Source organism: Pteropus vampyrus, unplaced genomic scaffold (genome assembly GCF_000151845.1).
Source record: "Pteropus vampyrus isolate Shadow unplaced genomic scaffold, Pvam_2.0 Scaffold6, whole genome shotgun sequence".
NCBI lineage: Eukaryota > Metazoa > Chordata > Mammalia > Chiroptera > Pteropodidae > Pteropus > Pteropus vampyrus.
The window spans coordinates 5,111,750-5,124,450 of NW_011888787.1; the positions used below are offsets into that span (position 1 = coordinate 5,111,750).

The 12,701-nt window shown below is 47.4% G+C and overlaps 1 pseudogene; it reads right to left on the bottom strand.

The window, feature by feature from the left end:
- Positions 1-9,756: 9,756 nt before the first annotated feature.
- On the bottom strand, positions 9,757-9,872 carry LOC111745557 (annotated as a pseudogene).
- Positions 9,873-12,701: the final 2,829 nt, after the last annotated feature.

Here is a 12,701-nt window from a genome sequence, read left to right on the forward strand (position 1 = left end):
AAGGTCAGAGACACAGGAATAAACCAGCTCTCCTATGCAAGGTGCCTGGCACGAGGTGGGGGGTGGTCGAAGGCAGAGCCCTTCCCTTCATCTTCCTGTGGTGCGAGGGGGCAGCCTCGTCCCACCCCAGGGCCACGTTCTCGCTCTCCTTGGCTGCCTCTCTCTGATTTAATACCAGCTGTGACAATCCAGCTGCCCTCCTCTCCCTCCCTTTGTCCCAGAAATTGAAAATGGGCTGTTTAACACAGAAGCCCTGACCTAAATCCCATGGTATTCCGACTTTTCCCACCTGAGTGGGATTTGACTCAGAGACCGTGGCTGCCCGCCCCTCCAGAGATGGACCTTAAAGCCACGGTTTGTGTCATGATACAGAGGAGAAAAATCTGGTTAGGAAACTCCAGGAAATCATTTCTCGGCCATCTGTCTCCCTCTGAACAGCAGCCAGAGATTGCTCACCAAGTCGTGTATGGCAGCTCGGCAGCTCGGCAGCTCGGCAGGAAAGGAACTGAAGCCAAAGTGCCAGGGTGCTCAGGCTCCGCGTTTGGTGACGGCAGCTGGCTGGCAGGCTCCTCCCAGGGTCAGCAGGACCAGATGATCCAAGGACTGGAAAGTTAGCTCCCTGAGCCCTCCGGGATAGCTCGTCATTGAAAGGAATTCTCCATCTGACGGAATGTAGCTGTGCTGCATTGAGAGCTAAGGCCCGACTCCAGGTGATGGCAGACTCCGCTGATGCCATCTTTTCAACTTAGTCCTGGTCTGGGAGGAAGTGGGGAATTGAATAGACTCGCCCCACCCCCACCCCGCCCAGTGCTGGAGCAGCCTGGTGCGGGGGCGGATTCTCATTTGCCCAGTTGCCCCAAAGGCCTCCAAGCAGGAGATCACTACTTTTCCTCGGAGCCTGAATCAATGAAATGTGCTTTCAGATGAATAAAAAAGGAAGAAAAGGACAAACAGGTAGTACCCTCCAGGAGAGGCGAAATGTTTGTATTTGCGAGAGGAAAGCTTTCTGACTTCCTGCGGACCACTCTCCCCGCCCCCCAGGCTGAGGCTACTTCGCTGACTCTTTCCTTCTTGGCCTCTCGATGGCTGCCATTTAGAACCACAGGGAGGAGGCGGGAATCCAAGGTTTATCCAATCGGATCGTTTTTCAGTACATGTATCAGGGAGCAATTTTAGCTGAGCTAGAACCCAGTTATTCCAAGTGTTCTATCCTCCTCCGTCTGTTCGTAGCCGTTCACACGCATGGTGCTTCTATTTTGTACTTGGAGGAGGAAGAAGAAAGCAGGGTTTATGGACATGTCTTTCACCCGGCCCCTTAGTTTGGGTTTGATCTCTAGAGGGATAAAGATCTGAAAATGATGGGATTATTTTCATTTCTAACACATCTGCTCTGTGAGATTCTGGGTACAGGCTGGGATGCTTAGGATCGAGTGACAAACTGAGGCCTGGGGGTGGGAAGGAGGCTCCATCTGCATGGAATTCGGTGCCCTGCCGAGGGCTGGTGGCCTTGGAAGACTTCTTCGAGTAGCGTGACTGGCGAGTAGAAGCCAGAGGAAGAGGCCAAGTAGGACAGGGCAGCGCCGAGTGGCTGCCGCAGCTGGAAGCCTGGCTTACAGCCCAACACAAAGCTCTTCTGGGGCACTTTCTAGAATTTACCAAGAGCCCCTGACTTGGGCAAGTGAAGGGCTTGCTCAGGATCAATGCATTTGGGGCCTAAGTACAAATGTGACCCTCTTTTATATTCCTAAGCTGGGAGGCTGCAGGTCACTGGAGAGAATTTATGCAGGCCCGGTGTTCGTTAGCATCAATCACTCTTTCTTGCCACCTGTCTGAACTTGGCAGCTGAACTTGGTGATGACCGTCCAGGACCTACTCGGAAAGAGCAGGAGGCGTTTCCTCAAACCCCTCAGAGGACGGATTTCTTCACCCAGGAGAGGACCCAGAGCCGCCACCTCTGTTGAAGGGCTCAGGATGTGAGGAGGGGCAGGAGCAGAGAGGCCGGTGTGGGGTGAGGTCAGTCTGGGGCGGGAGGAAAGGAAGTGGGAAGAAGAGTGGTCTCATGTGCTTATTCGAAGAAGAGCTGTCGCCACCAACAGAATCTTATTTTCTTTACAGCAGAGCCAATGGACGTGGACAGATCTCTGAGCTTCCCAGGAGAAATCGGCAAAGCCAGAGAATCCGCCACCAGGAAGAGCAGCCTTTATTCTGGAATTCCAATAGCATGAGAGTTAACATGGCAAGTTCTAGCTTAGGGGTCAAGATATTCTACATCAAAAAACGGCCTGTGATAGACAACATCAAGGTATCCCAACACCCATTTAATAGTAACTCTCTAAAAGGTCCAGATGCCAACCTGGACAAGAAGCTCTGGTCAACAACGAAAGTTTCCTGGCTGCACCAAACTCACTGAATCAGATTCCCTCGGGGACAGCCTGGGGATCTATTTTTACAACAAGCACCTGGATGATTGCTATGCACACTAGAATTTAAGAGCGCATTGTCTACACGTGCACCGTCCAATACAGTAGCTACTAACCAGTGTGACTATTCAAATTAGATAAAATTGAAAATGTACTCAGAGGTGGGTGGGGTGGGAGGGGTAACTGCAGGCACAGCACGGGCCACCTCAGGGACCTCAGAGGACAGAAAGGAGGTAGTTGGTTCTCAGGGGGATCGGAAGTCAAGACCTTCCACTCACCCCCAGTTTCCTCTGTTTAGTTATCTTTCACAGGGCCCCAAAATGGCCACCTCAACCCCTGAGTCAGCCTGAGCTTCCAGCTCCAGGACACTCCATCCAACTGACCACACCCTCTGTGTCTCTCAGATCAAATTCCTGAAGGAGGTGAGCCAATGGGCAAGGAGCATCTGTGGATGGTCTCTGCTTCTAGGTCAAGCGACCACTCCCAGTCCCTCAGTCACAGGCAGTCATTACGGGATCTTGTGGTATACAGGGCTGCATGCAGGCTATGGATAGAGCTGCTATGGTTTATTACAGAGTGTTCAAAGTGGAAAAAGAACTTCAGTTTCTTTGCACATGAGACCAAATCGGGAGGACAATCGGAGAGACAGGGCTCAAGGTCCATTTTGGGCACAGCAGTAAGGTGCTGGGGGCAGAAAGGGGTCTGGGCTTGCAGTTAGAGGACCTGGATTCCATTCCTGACTGGTCTCCCTGGTAGCTGGGCCTGGGACCAGGTATTACACAGTCTCAGTCTCTTATCTGGGAAAGGCAGGTCAAGGGTCGAGAATAAAATGATATCATATACACAAAAGTGAATTTTAAATTGCAAACCATAACCTCTGCTATAGAGTAGAGGTTAGTGCCTCTTAGTGGCTGTGATCTTTCTGGGCTCCCCAGAGAAGCAGAGTAAGACAGGTATGATTTGTTTTCGATCAAGGTGGTTGTCCAAATTCGGTGTCACTTGACACTTGTACACTCTTAAACATTGAAGACCCCAAAGAACGAATTTCTGTGGGTCATGGTTATTTACTATGTTCAGAGTTAAAACTAAGGATTAAAAAAAACATGTGTACTTCAGTAATTCAGTGTAAGAAAACCATAAGCCCATTAAATGTTAATATAAATTCATATTTTTATTTAAAAATAGCTATATTTTCCAGAACAAAAAAGTATCAAACGAGAAGAATGGCAATGGTTAACATTTTTGCAACTCTCTTCAATGTCTACATTCAGTCTGTTGGGGTATGTTTTTTTTTCTTTTTCTTTTAGTACATGAAGAAAATCTGATCTCCATACATGTATAGCTGGCAAAGAGAGAAGTATTGTAATAGACTTTCCAGATAATTGTGAATGTTCTTTGATACCACACCCACTCGGCAAGCAGTAGTTTCTTAAAGAGGAATTGCAATGTGGAATCTGAAATCATATCAATGAGTTTTTCCTTCTCTTTTACATTAAAATCCCCTGCTCTGTCTTGCACTTTGAATGGATCTCATACCCATGCATGATTCACGCATTGGCCGTTTGGAAAATATTGGTCTGATGACCAAGCAGATCTTCTCTAAATGTTGACACAATTTCTTATACGCTATTTTAAAAATCCCATTCATTAATTTTTACCACCAGCCTCATCATAAAAATCTTAGAGTATTGGGAAGCTTTCAAGCTTACAGTTTTCCAAAAATTAACAACTTTTTGTTTAAAAGCTCAAATTCTATCATTGGCAACAAATACTGTCAGTCGATTTTCTTGATGTGACAGGCTCACTTCGTTCATTTTAGAAAATTTCTGTCAAATACCCAAGTCTGAACAATCACATTTTGTCTATCAGTGATTCTTTTGGGTAAAAATAGTGTTCTATTAAAAAAAAAGAAAGAAAGAAAGAAAGAAAAGCTAATTCAGCTCACAACGCAGATCTATCCCATAGTGCTTCTCTTCGGCCGTACCTTGGCCTATGGCAGAACTGCTTCTTGCGTAATTCCCAGAGTGTCACACAGAATCCTGAAACGCACATACTCAAGACTGATAAAGTTAATAATGTTTACTGCTGCATCGAGAACATTCCTAAGTGATCCTTGACATCGTTTTCCTGTGTGCACGTGACGACAATGGCTGCTAGTGTAGTGAGGTGACTTGAATCACCGTAAAAGGCCAGCAGTTTCATTCTCTGTTGCTTTTTGCCATCAGTGAAACCGTGAGCAGATAAATGACATCTTATCAGGAAGATAGTTTTGACCTCAAGGGCCTCCTGAAAGGGTCTCAGGGACCTTCAGGGGCTCATAACTTACGTTTTAATAACCACCGTTCTAGGTCTTTGGGGTTGAAAAAAATGACACTTTTTTTTTATTTCCTAAATAAAGTTAACTCTGGCTCGAGGAAGCCCGGCGTACTTAATTTTCTGGGGTTCGTTCTTCCTCTCTTGGGGTGGGCTACAGCCCCAGCACAGAAAACAGGCGAGGGCCTTGGTCCCTCCTGGTTGATGCTGATGCTGCTCCTTGCCCGGGCTCTTTGGGTCTGTGCGGAGCAGGTGGCTCTGATGGCACCTCCACCGTCCCAGAGTCATGCCAGCAGCGGGATCCTCCCCCGATTTCTCCAGCTCTGGCATCTGGTACCCTGTCCTCATAGACCCTTGTCCCAAGATCCTGCCTCCTCAAGGTGCTGTGCTTTGTGCCGGCTCGGGTCCTTGTCACTCGGGGACCTATAACTCTCTCTTCTTAGTTCCTACATTGCCAGACACCCCTGAATCAGGCCTCCCCCTTTTCAATCCTTGAAGTCCAAAGCCTTTGAAACCTTTCTCTTCTCAAACATTCTAGTTCAATTTCTGAATGGACCTAAACCAGAAGCTCACGACCCCCAGACCAAGCATGAGTTTGACGACAAACGTTTTTGTTTCTTTAAATTTTGAGTTAATTGCCAATCTTTTAAAATCAGGATACGCACAGACAGTTGTCCTATCTGTCTTCTCTCGAGAGTCTCCCATCCTTACGCCTGCATTTTCCCATGGCAGCAATTGGCCGGCGGTGAGAAGAACGCAAATTCCATTTCGTCAGAGACCCTCCCACTCCCCAGTCTGTCTCACAGGCTTCTCAGCTCACTCACTCGCCCGCCTGACTTCCTGAAGGTTTCAGTTTGTTGTCTCCATTCAGCCTTTTGAAGAATACAGGCTTTAAGATTATAAATAAATTAGTTTTTGATCACCTGCTATGGCCAAGAAGACAGAGATAAGCCTACCTGATAAAATTATATGGGAGGATCACTATATTGTCTTAAGTCCAGCAGAATATTGCTTTCTCAGGGGCTCTTGGGTGCCCCTCCAGGCATTCCATGGGGTTCCATAGAACACAGATCAAGCTTATGCAAAGCTCATAAGAGCAAAAGCAGAAGTCCTCAAATGAGCCCAGCCAAAGAGAAGGCGGTTAGGTAGCTGACAATGCACCGTTGAGGAAGACCACAGCTTGAAGAATGTAGAACAAGCGTTGGAAATAATCATTGACTTCTGGGCTCTGCCTCACCCATTGGATGCTCAGAGTCAATCGCTCCAATCTTGCTTGAGCGTGTCCTGTATCATTAACCCTTCTCAATATCAGTCACCACTCACAGGGCAAGTCATTCTTCTCATTCAGATGGGGGTGGAGGGAACGGTTTGGCCAGCTTCTCTCTGGGTGGAGACCTGCCCTGTTCGCAGAGTGTGCTGTGTTTAAGGTCTTGGTGGAACCACAGGGTGTCTCTGGCCACCAGCCCCTGCTGTGGTCTGTCCCTGACCCAAGGACACAGAGCACAGGCCTGACTTAAACCGTCAGATGAGGCGTTTTAGGGAAACGGGGAACGGGGAGGAGGGAGTAGTTCAAACTCTGTGTCACTGTTGCTTTCCTCTCTTCTTTTGTATAGAAAGATCAATCTCATGTCTAATTCATTTGAAAATTCCCCACTTCTCTGTGTGTGTTTCTGGTAAAAATAGAAGTCTCTGAGGATTACAGGTTCCTGCTGAATTTTATGAGCAACTTTTCAAAGCTCGGTAACCAGGTTCTTCTAATCTTCCCTTGAGTGAATTAAGCACCAGTGGGAGGCTAGCTTTCCGGGTGACTAGTTTGAATAAAAGACTTTCAGGGTGGGAGGTAGGAGGCTTTTAAGGTCATTTAATCTATTTGCAGATCACAGAAAGTACGAAGGAGCGAACAAGTTGGGAAAAAGTTGGCCTCATGACCCCCTGCTCCCATCCCTCTTCCTGCATCCCTCCCTCCATCTCTTCCTTTCTCCCTCCCTCCCTCCCTTCCTCCCTCCTTTCCTCCTTCCCTCCTTCTCTGCCCCTTTCCTGGCCCCAGCCATCGCTGCGTCTGTGACAGACCCTCTTCTCAGCCAGGGGTTGCTTTCCTAAGGACAGATAGGATTGTCTTTCCTCCCCTCTTTAAACCTTCAGTGCTTCTCAGGTTCAAAAACTTCCTCAGTGTTAGAGATCGGGATCAACATTAGCTTTGGGGAGGAGGGCGGGGTTGGTGACAGAGGAGGGCATGAAAGATGCTTCCGAAGGGCGAGCTATGCTATGTTGCTTCCCTTGGGTGGTGTTTACATGGAGAGTCATATTGCGTTAATTTTTTGAGCTGTGCCATTCTGATGTGTGCACGTTTCTGTACACGTGTTATACAACGATATTTTTAAAAAGTTGGTTCAGTGTTTAATATCACCCTCCTATGCCTTCCGAGATGGGAGTGAGGAATGTCTTTGAATGCTGGGCAAGGGGACTATCGGAATTCCTGAAGAGGGTCACTGGATCTTGTGTGGGTTCGAAGCTGGAGGGTCAGAATGATGAGCTAATTTCAATGACCGCTGGTGTGACGGACTTGTAGACTTGATGAACGGTGCCATGTCACTGCACAGTTCTGGGATAATGACGATTCAAAGGAGCCTCTAGAATCCTTTATGAAGGGTTATGGTTTTGGAGCTCATGGTTTGGAGTTTTCCCAGGCAGGAAAGAGTTGGTTTCAGATGAAGGCTGAGCAGGCACGGGCTTGGCGCAGCTCTCAGCAGGGCTGTGGGGGTCCCTCCACGGGAAAGCTTTCCTGAAGTTGAGGGCTCCAAGGAAACAGGACACCACAGGACTTGGGAGCGATGCCAGGCTTTCCTCAGAGGCAGGCTGCACAACAGTCCCTAAGAGGTGGCCCTACACCTCTGGTTCCATCTCTAGCCACATGGCATCCTGAACTTTATGCATTAATTGTACCGAAATACACATAGTCGCTTGCATATATCATGCTTCCTTAGTGGGCTCTTCTTTCTAGAAGAATACATTCCCATATCTATTGGGCTGGGTAATTATAAATAGATATAGAGAAATACTATGACACTCTTGACTGCCGGCAGCAGGCGGCAGAAAACCCACCCCCAGATGGTGTAAGCAACAGGAGGGTTTATCACCTCACACAGTAAGAGAGCCTGAGGGGGGTGGGGAGGCTGCCGGGCAGGGTGTCATGCTTCCCTCTGCTCTGCCCTCTCTGCACTGGCTTCATCCTCATGCTGGTGGGCAAGAGGGCTGGGGTGGCTCCATCCAGACACATCAACATCCTGCACAAGAGAAGATGGATCCTAAAAAGTCCCTCTCCCCCTTCTCTGTTATCGTCGTTTGTGCAAACCCTTTGCACGGTCCTGGCCCAGCATAAGGGAGTTCATTACCCACCTGTCTACCTCTCTTTCTGCTGGTGTGGGTGCGCTGTTAAGCCAAACCCCTGTTTTTTTTCTGTATCTTTAGGTCCTCCGAAGACAGATCCATGCCTGTCAGGTAATAATAAACAAATCCCCATTGAATGAAGTTAAATCAATTCTTGTTTAGAACAGCAGAAAGCAAGATTCTCCAAAGGCGAACCTGGAACTTAATAAATACGATGACTCTTAAATATCTATTCGTCTCCTTTATTATGGCTCGTAGATGGAGAAGGAATGAGAAAAGGGGGAAAGAGATAAAACTAGGCATCGATAAGGCCCCTCTCTTTCTCTAGATGGGCATAAGAGCAGGAACCATTTTATATCTACTGGACTGGCCCAGCGCCTGAAATACAGATGATCTGTAAATACTGGTTGATGAGTAAATGGAAGACGGGTCCAGCCGTGTTTCCGGGTGGATTCTGAGCACTCACCGGGATAGGGCAGGAGGAACTGGAATCTCGGGTGAGGGGACACCCCCAGGAGGGAAGAATTGGCTGTGCCTGTTTTGCTGGGGGCCCATTTGTGCCTCAGGCATGCGGTTGATGAACCGCCCTTCTCTCTGCAGCCCCTTCCAGCCCTGCTCTCTACCCCCGGCTCTGGCAGCTGCACCGTCCCCTTTCAGCTCTGAACTGAGGCCTTGGGTCAGGGAGATGAGATTAGACCGCTTCTACTGGGTGCCAGACCCTCAGGCCAGAGGATAAGTGGAGGCCCAAGGGCCAGGTGTTTAAATAGCTTAAAGCTCTAAACCAGGTGGATAAACTGTTCAGAAAAGTATAGTCTTGCCTCCTACTTTGACAACTATATCTTCAAAACAACAAATAAAAAGTATATATAAGGCTATAGTTTTTATACGACCGAAGTTTAGCCAAATATCAAAGATGACTGACTTGTTATTATGCATATCTTGGTTGATGGGCCAGTGACATTGGGGTGAGCAATAAAACGAAATGAGACATAATAAATAATTCCAAACTTATTCCATTAATTTTATTTTCCATGATTTTGTTTTAGCAAAATCACTAATTATGTTGTTAATACAATCGAGATATTCATGTGTGCTCCATTGATGGTAATGATCTGGATTTGAAAAACAAAATGTTATTGTATTCTAAGGGCCCAAAATCTCAGCATATTTTCATCGTAGAGCACAGATTAAACTAAATGTAGACTATTTAAACATATCTTTCATATATTTTTTCAAAAAAGTAATATTTCTTTTAATATATTGACATTAAGGGTAAAATACAAAGTATAATTAATGAATATAAAAGTGTTTCATGACAGTGATTTAAATCAAGCTAAATAAAACTACATCTGCAATTCTAGTATACAATATACATTTAGTTGCCAGTGTAAGAAAAAATAGTATTGCTCTTTATGCATATTATGTCTACACCAGTGGCTCTCAACCGGGGGTGACTGTATCCCCCCTCCCCCGGGAGCACTTGGGAATGCGTGGAGACATCTTTGGGTGGTACAACTTGCTACCGGTATCTAGAGGTGGCCAGCGTTGAGAAACCCTGGTGATACATGTATCCACACACACGAGAGGAATGTGAACTATTTAATATTGCGGAATGTTTCTTTTTCTTTGTTATTTATGCCTACAGCACCGGGTCTTCCTAGGTGGTCTCCCATCCAAGTACTAACCACGCCTGACCCTGCTTAGCTTCGGAGATCAGACATCAGGCTTGTTCAGGGTGGCATGGCTGTAGACCATGGACCGTGGCTCCGCTGGGGCACGAACCCAGGACCTTCTGTGTATAAAGCGGACGTGCTAACCACTACACTATAGAGCCACGTCCTGGAAAGTTTAACTGCTATGTGCAATTGGTTTGAATGCTGCACCAATTATGGGGAACTCCAGAATTGTAAATTGGAACATGAAGAGAAAGAAGAAAACGGACATGTGACACAGATTGCATTACGCAAGAATCTATCGCATTCTTGCTGTCAGAGGAAAGTTTGGCATTTTAATTAATTTGTCTTTTCTTTCATCGGCTTCGGCCGATTGATTCCCTGCCTTCCCCAGTTAACACACATTCTGAAATAATGTCCATCTCCAACATCAGAAGCAACAAAACCCACAGATCTTGACATTCGCATGCGGTCACCTTTAGCTTCAAGGACATGAGACAAGACATGTGGAGAAGGGCCGTCCCGGGCCCAAATGGTGTCATTTCAAGAGGCGGTGTTCAAAGTATGTGTCGTGCTGTGCCAGAGAGTAGGGCAGCAGGTCCCGAGGGACAGGGGCACCCATGTTTTCCTCCGGAAGTATGGTTTCTGCGTGTTTGGGGGTGGGGCTCTAAATCACGAGGCCCGGGGCAGGGCCAAGGAGATGCCACGTCCCGTCGTCAGCCTTGGGTTCTGAGCAGGAGCCCGAGAGAGCTGAGAGGCTGCTGATATCGGATCATTAACAGTTTCTCAACTCTTTTACGGAGCAGCATGCTGCTTGGCTGCCAAAATATTAGGACTGAAAGCAGCTGGCAAAAATGTTCAGCGAGGAAGTGAGCCTGCTTGGAGAAGCCAGAGGAAAAATTCCTCTTAGGCTGTGACTAGAGAAGGAGCCTGGCTCTTGGACCTTCCTCTGGACACCTTCCTTCAGTCGGGGCGCCGGGGGGGAGTGGCTTCCAATCCAGGCCCCCAGGGGTCCTTTGCAGCAGGTGTGTTGAGGGACCAGTGCTCACTGCAGGTCCTGTCAGAGGCACAGGACTGTGGAGACTCTGTCACTGCCCTAAAGAAATTCACAGCCTAAGAGTAAATTTATTCTCAGCATATGTTTAATGAAGTTGAAAAATAAAGAGTAGACAGAAAAAGACAGCTCCATATAACCTCAGCTAGTATTCCTAAAGAGACAGGTCCAAGGGGGACTTAGGTGACAGCCACCTGCGTGGAAGGATGGTGAGAGGAGAGTAGGCACATGGATTTACGAATACTTCATCCTGTGTACATTTACAAGACCCTTTGTAAACAGTCTATCAGTTGATTCTCATTGCACCTGAGCACAGGTAGCCAGGCAGATTTCCTACACCCACTTCACAGGTTGAGGATGTTGACTCCAAAAGGTAGAGTAACTTGCCCAGGACAGCACAGCCAGTAGCTGCAGAACCAAAAGTGAAGCCTGGTCTTTTGCCTCAGACAACGATGCTTTTTCCGATGACCTCAGTGTTTCAGTCTGTGGACCCAGATGGTCTCAGTTATCGTAAAGGGGTCACGAATCTAAATGCACAGTGTCATCTGTACGTCAACCAATGGACATAGAACCACTAATACGTAAAGAGGGCCTAGAATTTTTTGACACTGAAGCAGAGTTCTACGGAAAAGTCTGGGAAGCACTACATCACCCCTGTGCTCGATTAAGACCTCCTGGCAGAGGTGACATCCTTACCACTAGACACACTGAGCACAAAAATTCTTAGGAGTGGAAATAACTAAGATTGTGGCACAGATGTTTGGTTTTCGTTTTGTTTTGTTTTGTTTTGTGGTGCGCGATGGACATAATTCAGATAGAGAACTAGAGAATCGTACAGGTAGTCCATAGTAAGTGCTCAAAAAGCTTTGTCACCTGACCAAGTGACTGGCTGAATCTGAGACGGGAGAAGCAAACGCTAAAGGGGAACCCAGCCTGTTGTCGGTGTGTACAGTGGAGAAAGCAGCAAGCAAATCCCCTCACCCACTGGAGAGAAAGCAACGAAAACGAACAGCAAGAGCACTTAGCACATTGGTAAACACTGGAAAGCTGTTGCTTTTGGAATAACACAACCGTGCAGTCTCATTAGAGGTTCTGACAGGAACAGAAAAGGAATACTCATGGCCAATTTCCTTTCCGTTCCTGTAATTAGTAGTACATTTTTAAAGCGCTGACTAGGGTGTAAAGTCTTTTTCAATCACTTTGAGTTCATTCGTTCATTCATTCATTCATTCATTCATTCAACAAAAACACCGAGCGCCTCTAATATGCCAGGCATTGATCTAGGTGTTGGGAATGTAACAGTGAACAAAGCAGACGAAAGAGTCTGCCCTCCTGGAGCTTACATTCTAGATAACAAAGAAATTCAAAGGTGAACCACAGAGCAAATGCTGTGGGTGGAGACAATGAGACGGGGAATGGGCACGTGGAGGGGGCGACTGCAATTTTAAACAGGATGATCGGGGAAAGCCTCATTGAGAAAAGTGATATCTGAGCGGAAGCCTGAGGTAAGAGGAAGCAAGCCAGGCAGGTGTGTTCTGGAAAGGGCCTGGTGCGCCCTGGGAGCAGCCAGGACACCGCTGGGGAGGGAGCGGAGTGCGTGGCAGGGAGCGAGCGGCCCTGGAGCAGGAGAGCGCAGACGCCTGGGAGTCGGGTGGAGAAGCTGCTTCCAGAAGCGTCGACTATTTCAGCTGCGTCAAAGCCACAGAGAGTGAACAAGACGAGGACAGGGAACTGGCCAGTATTTAGTAACAAGGAAATCAGTGGTGAGCGCGATGAGAATTCCAATGGAACGGGGTGGGGTGACAACTCGACTTTCAAGGTTTCAGGGAAAACGGGAGGAAATGTAACCAGCGA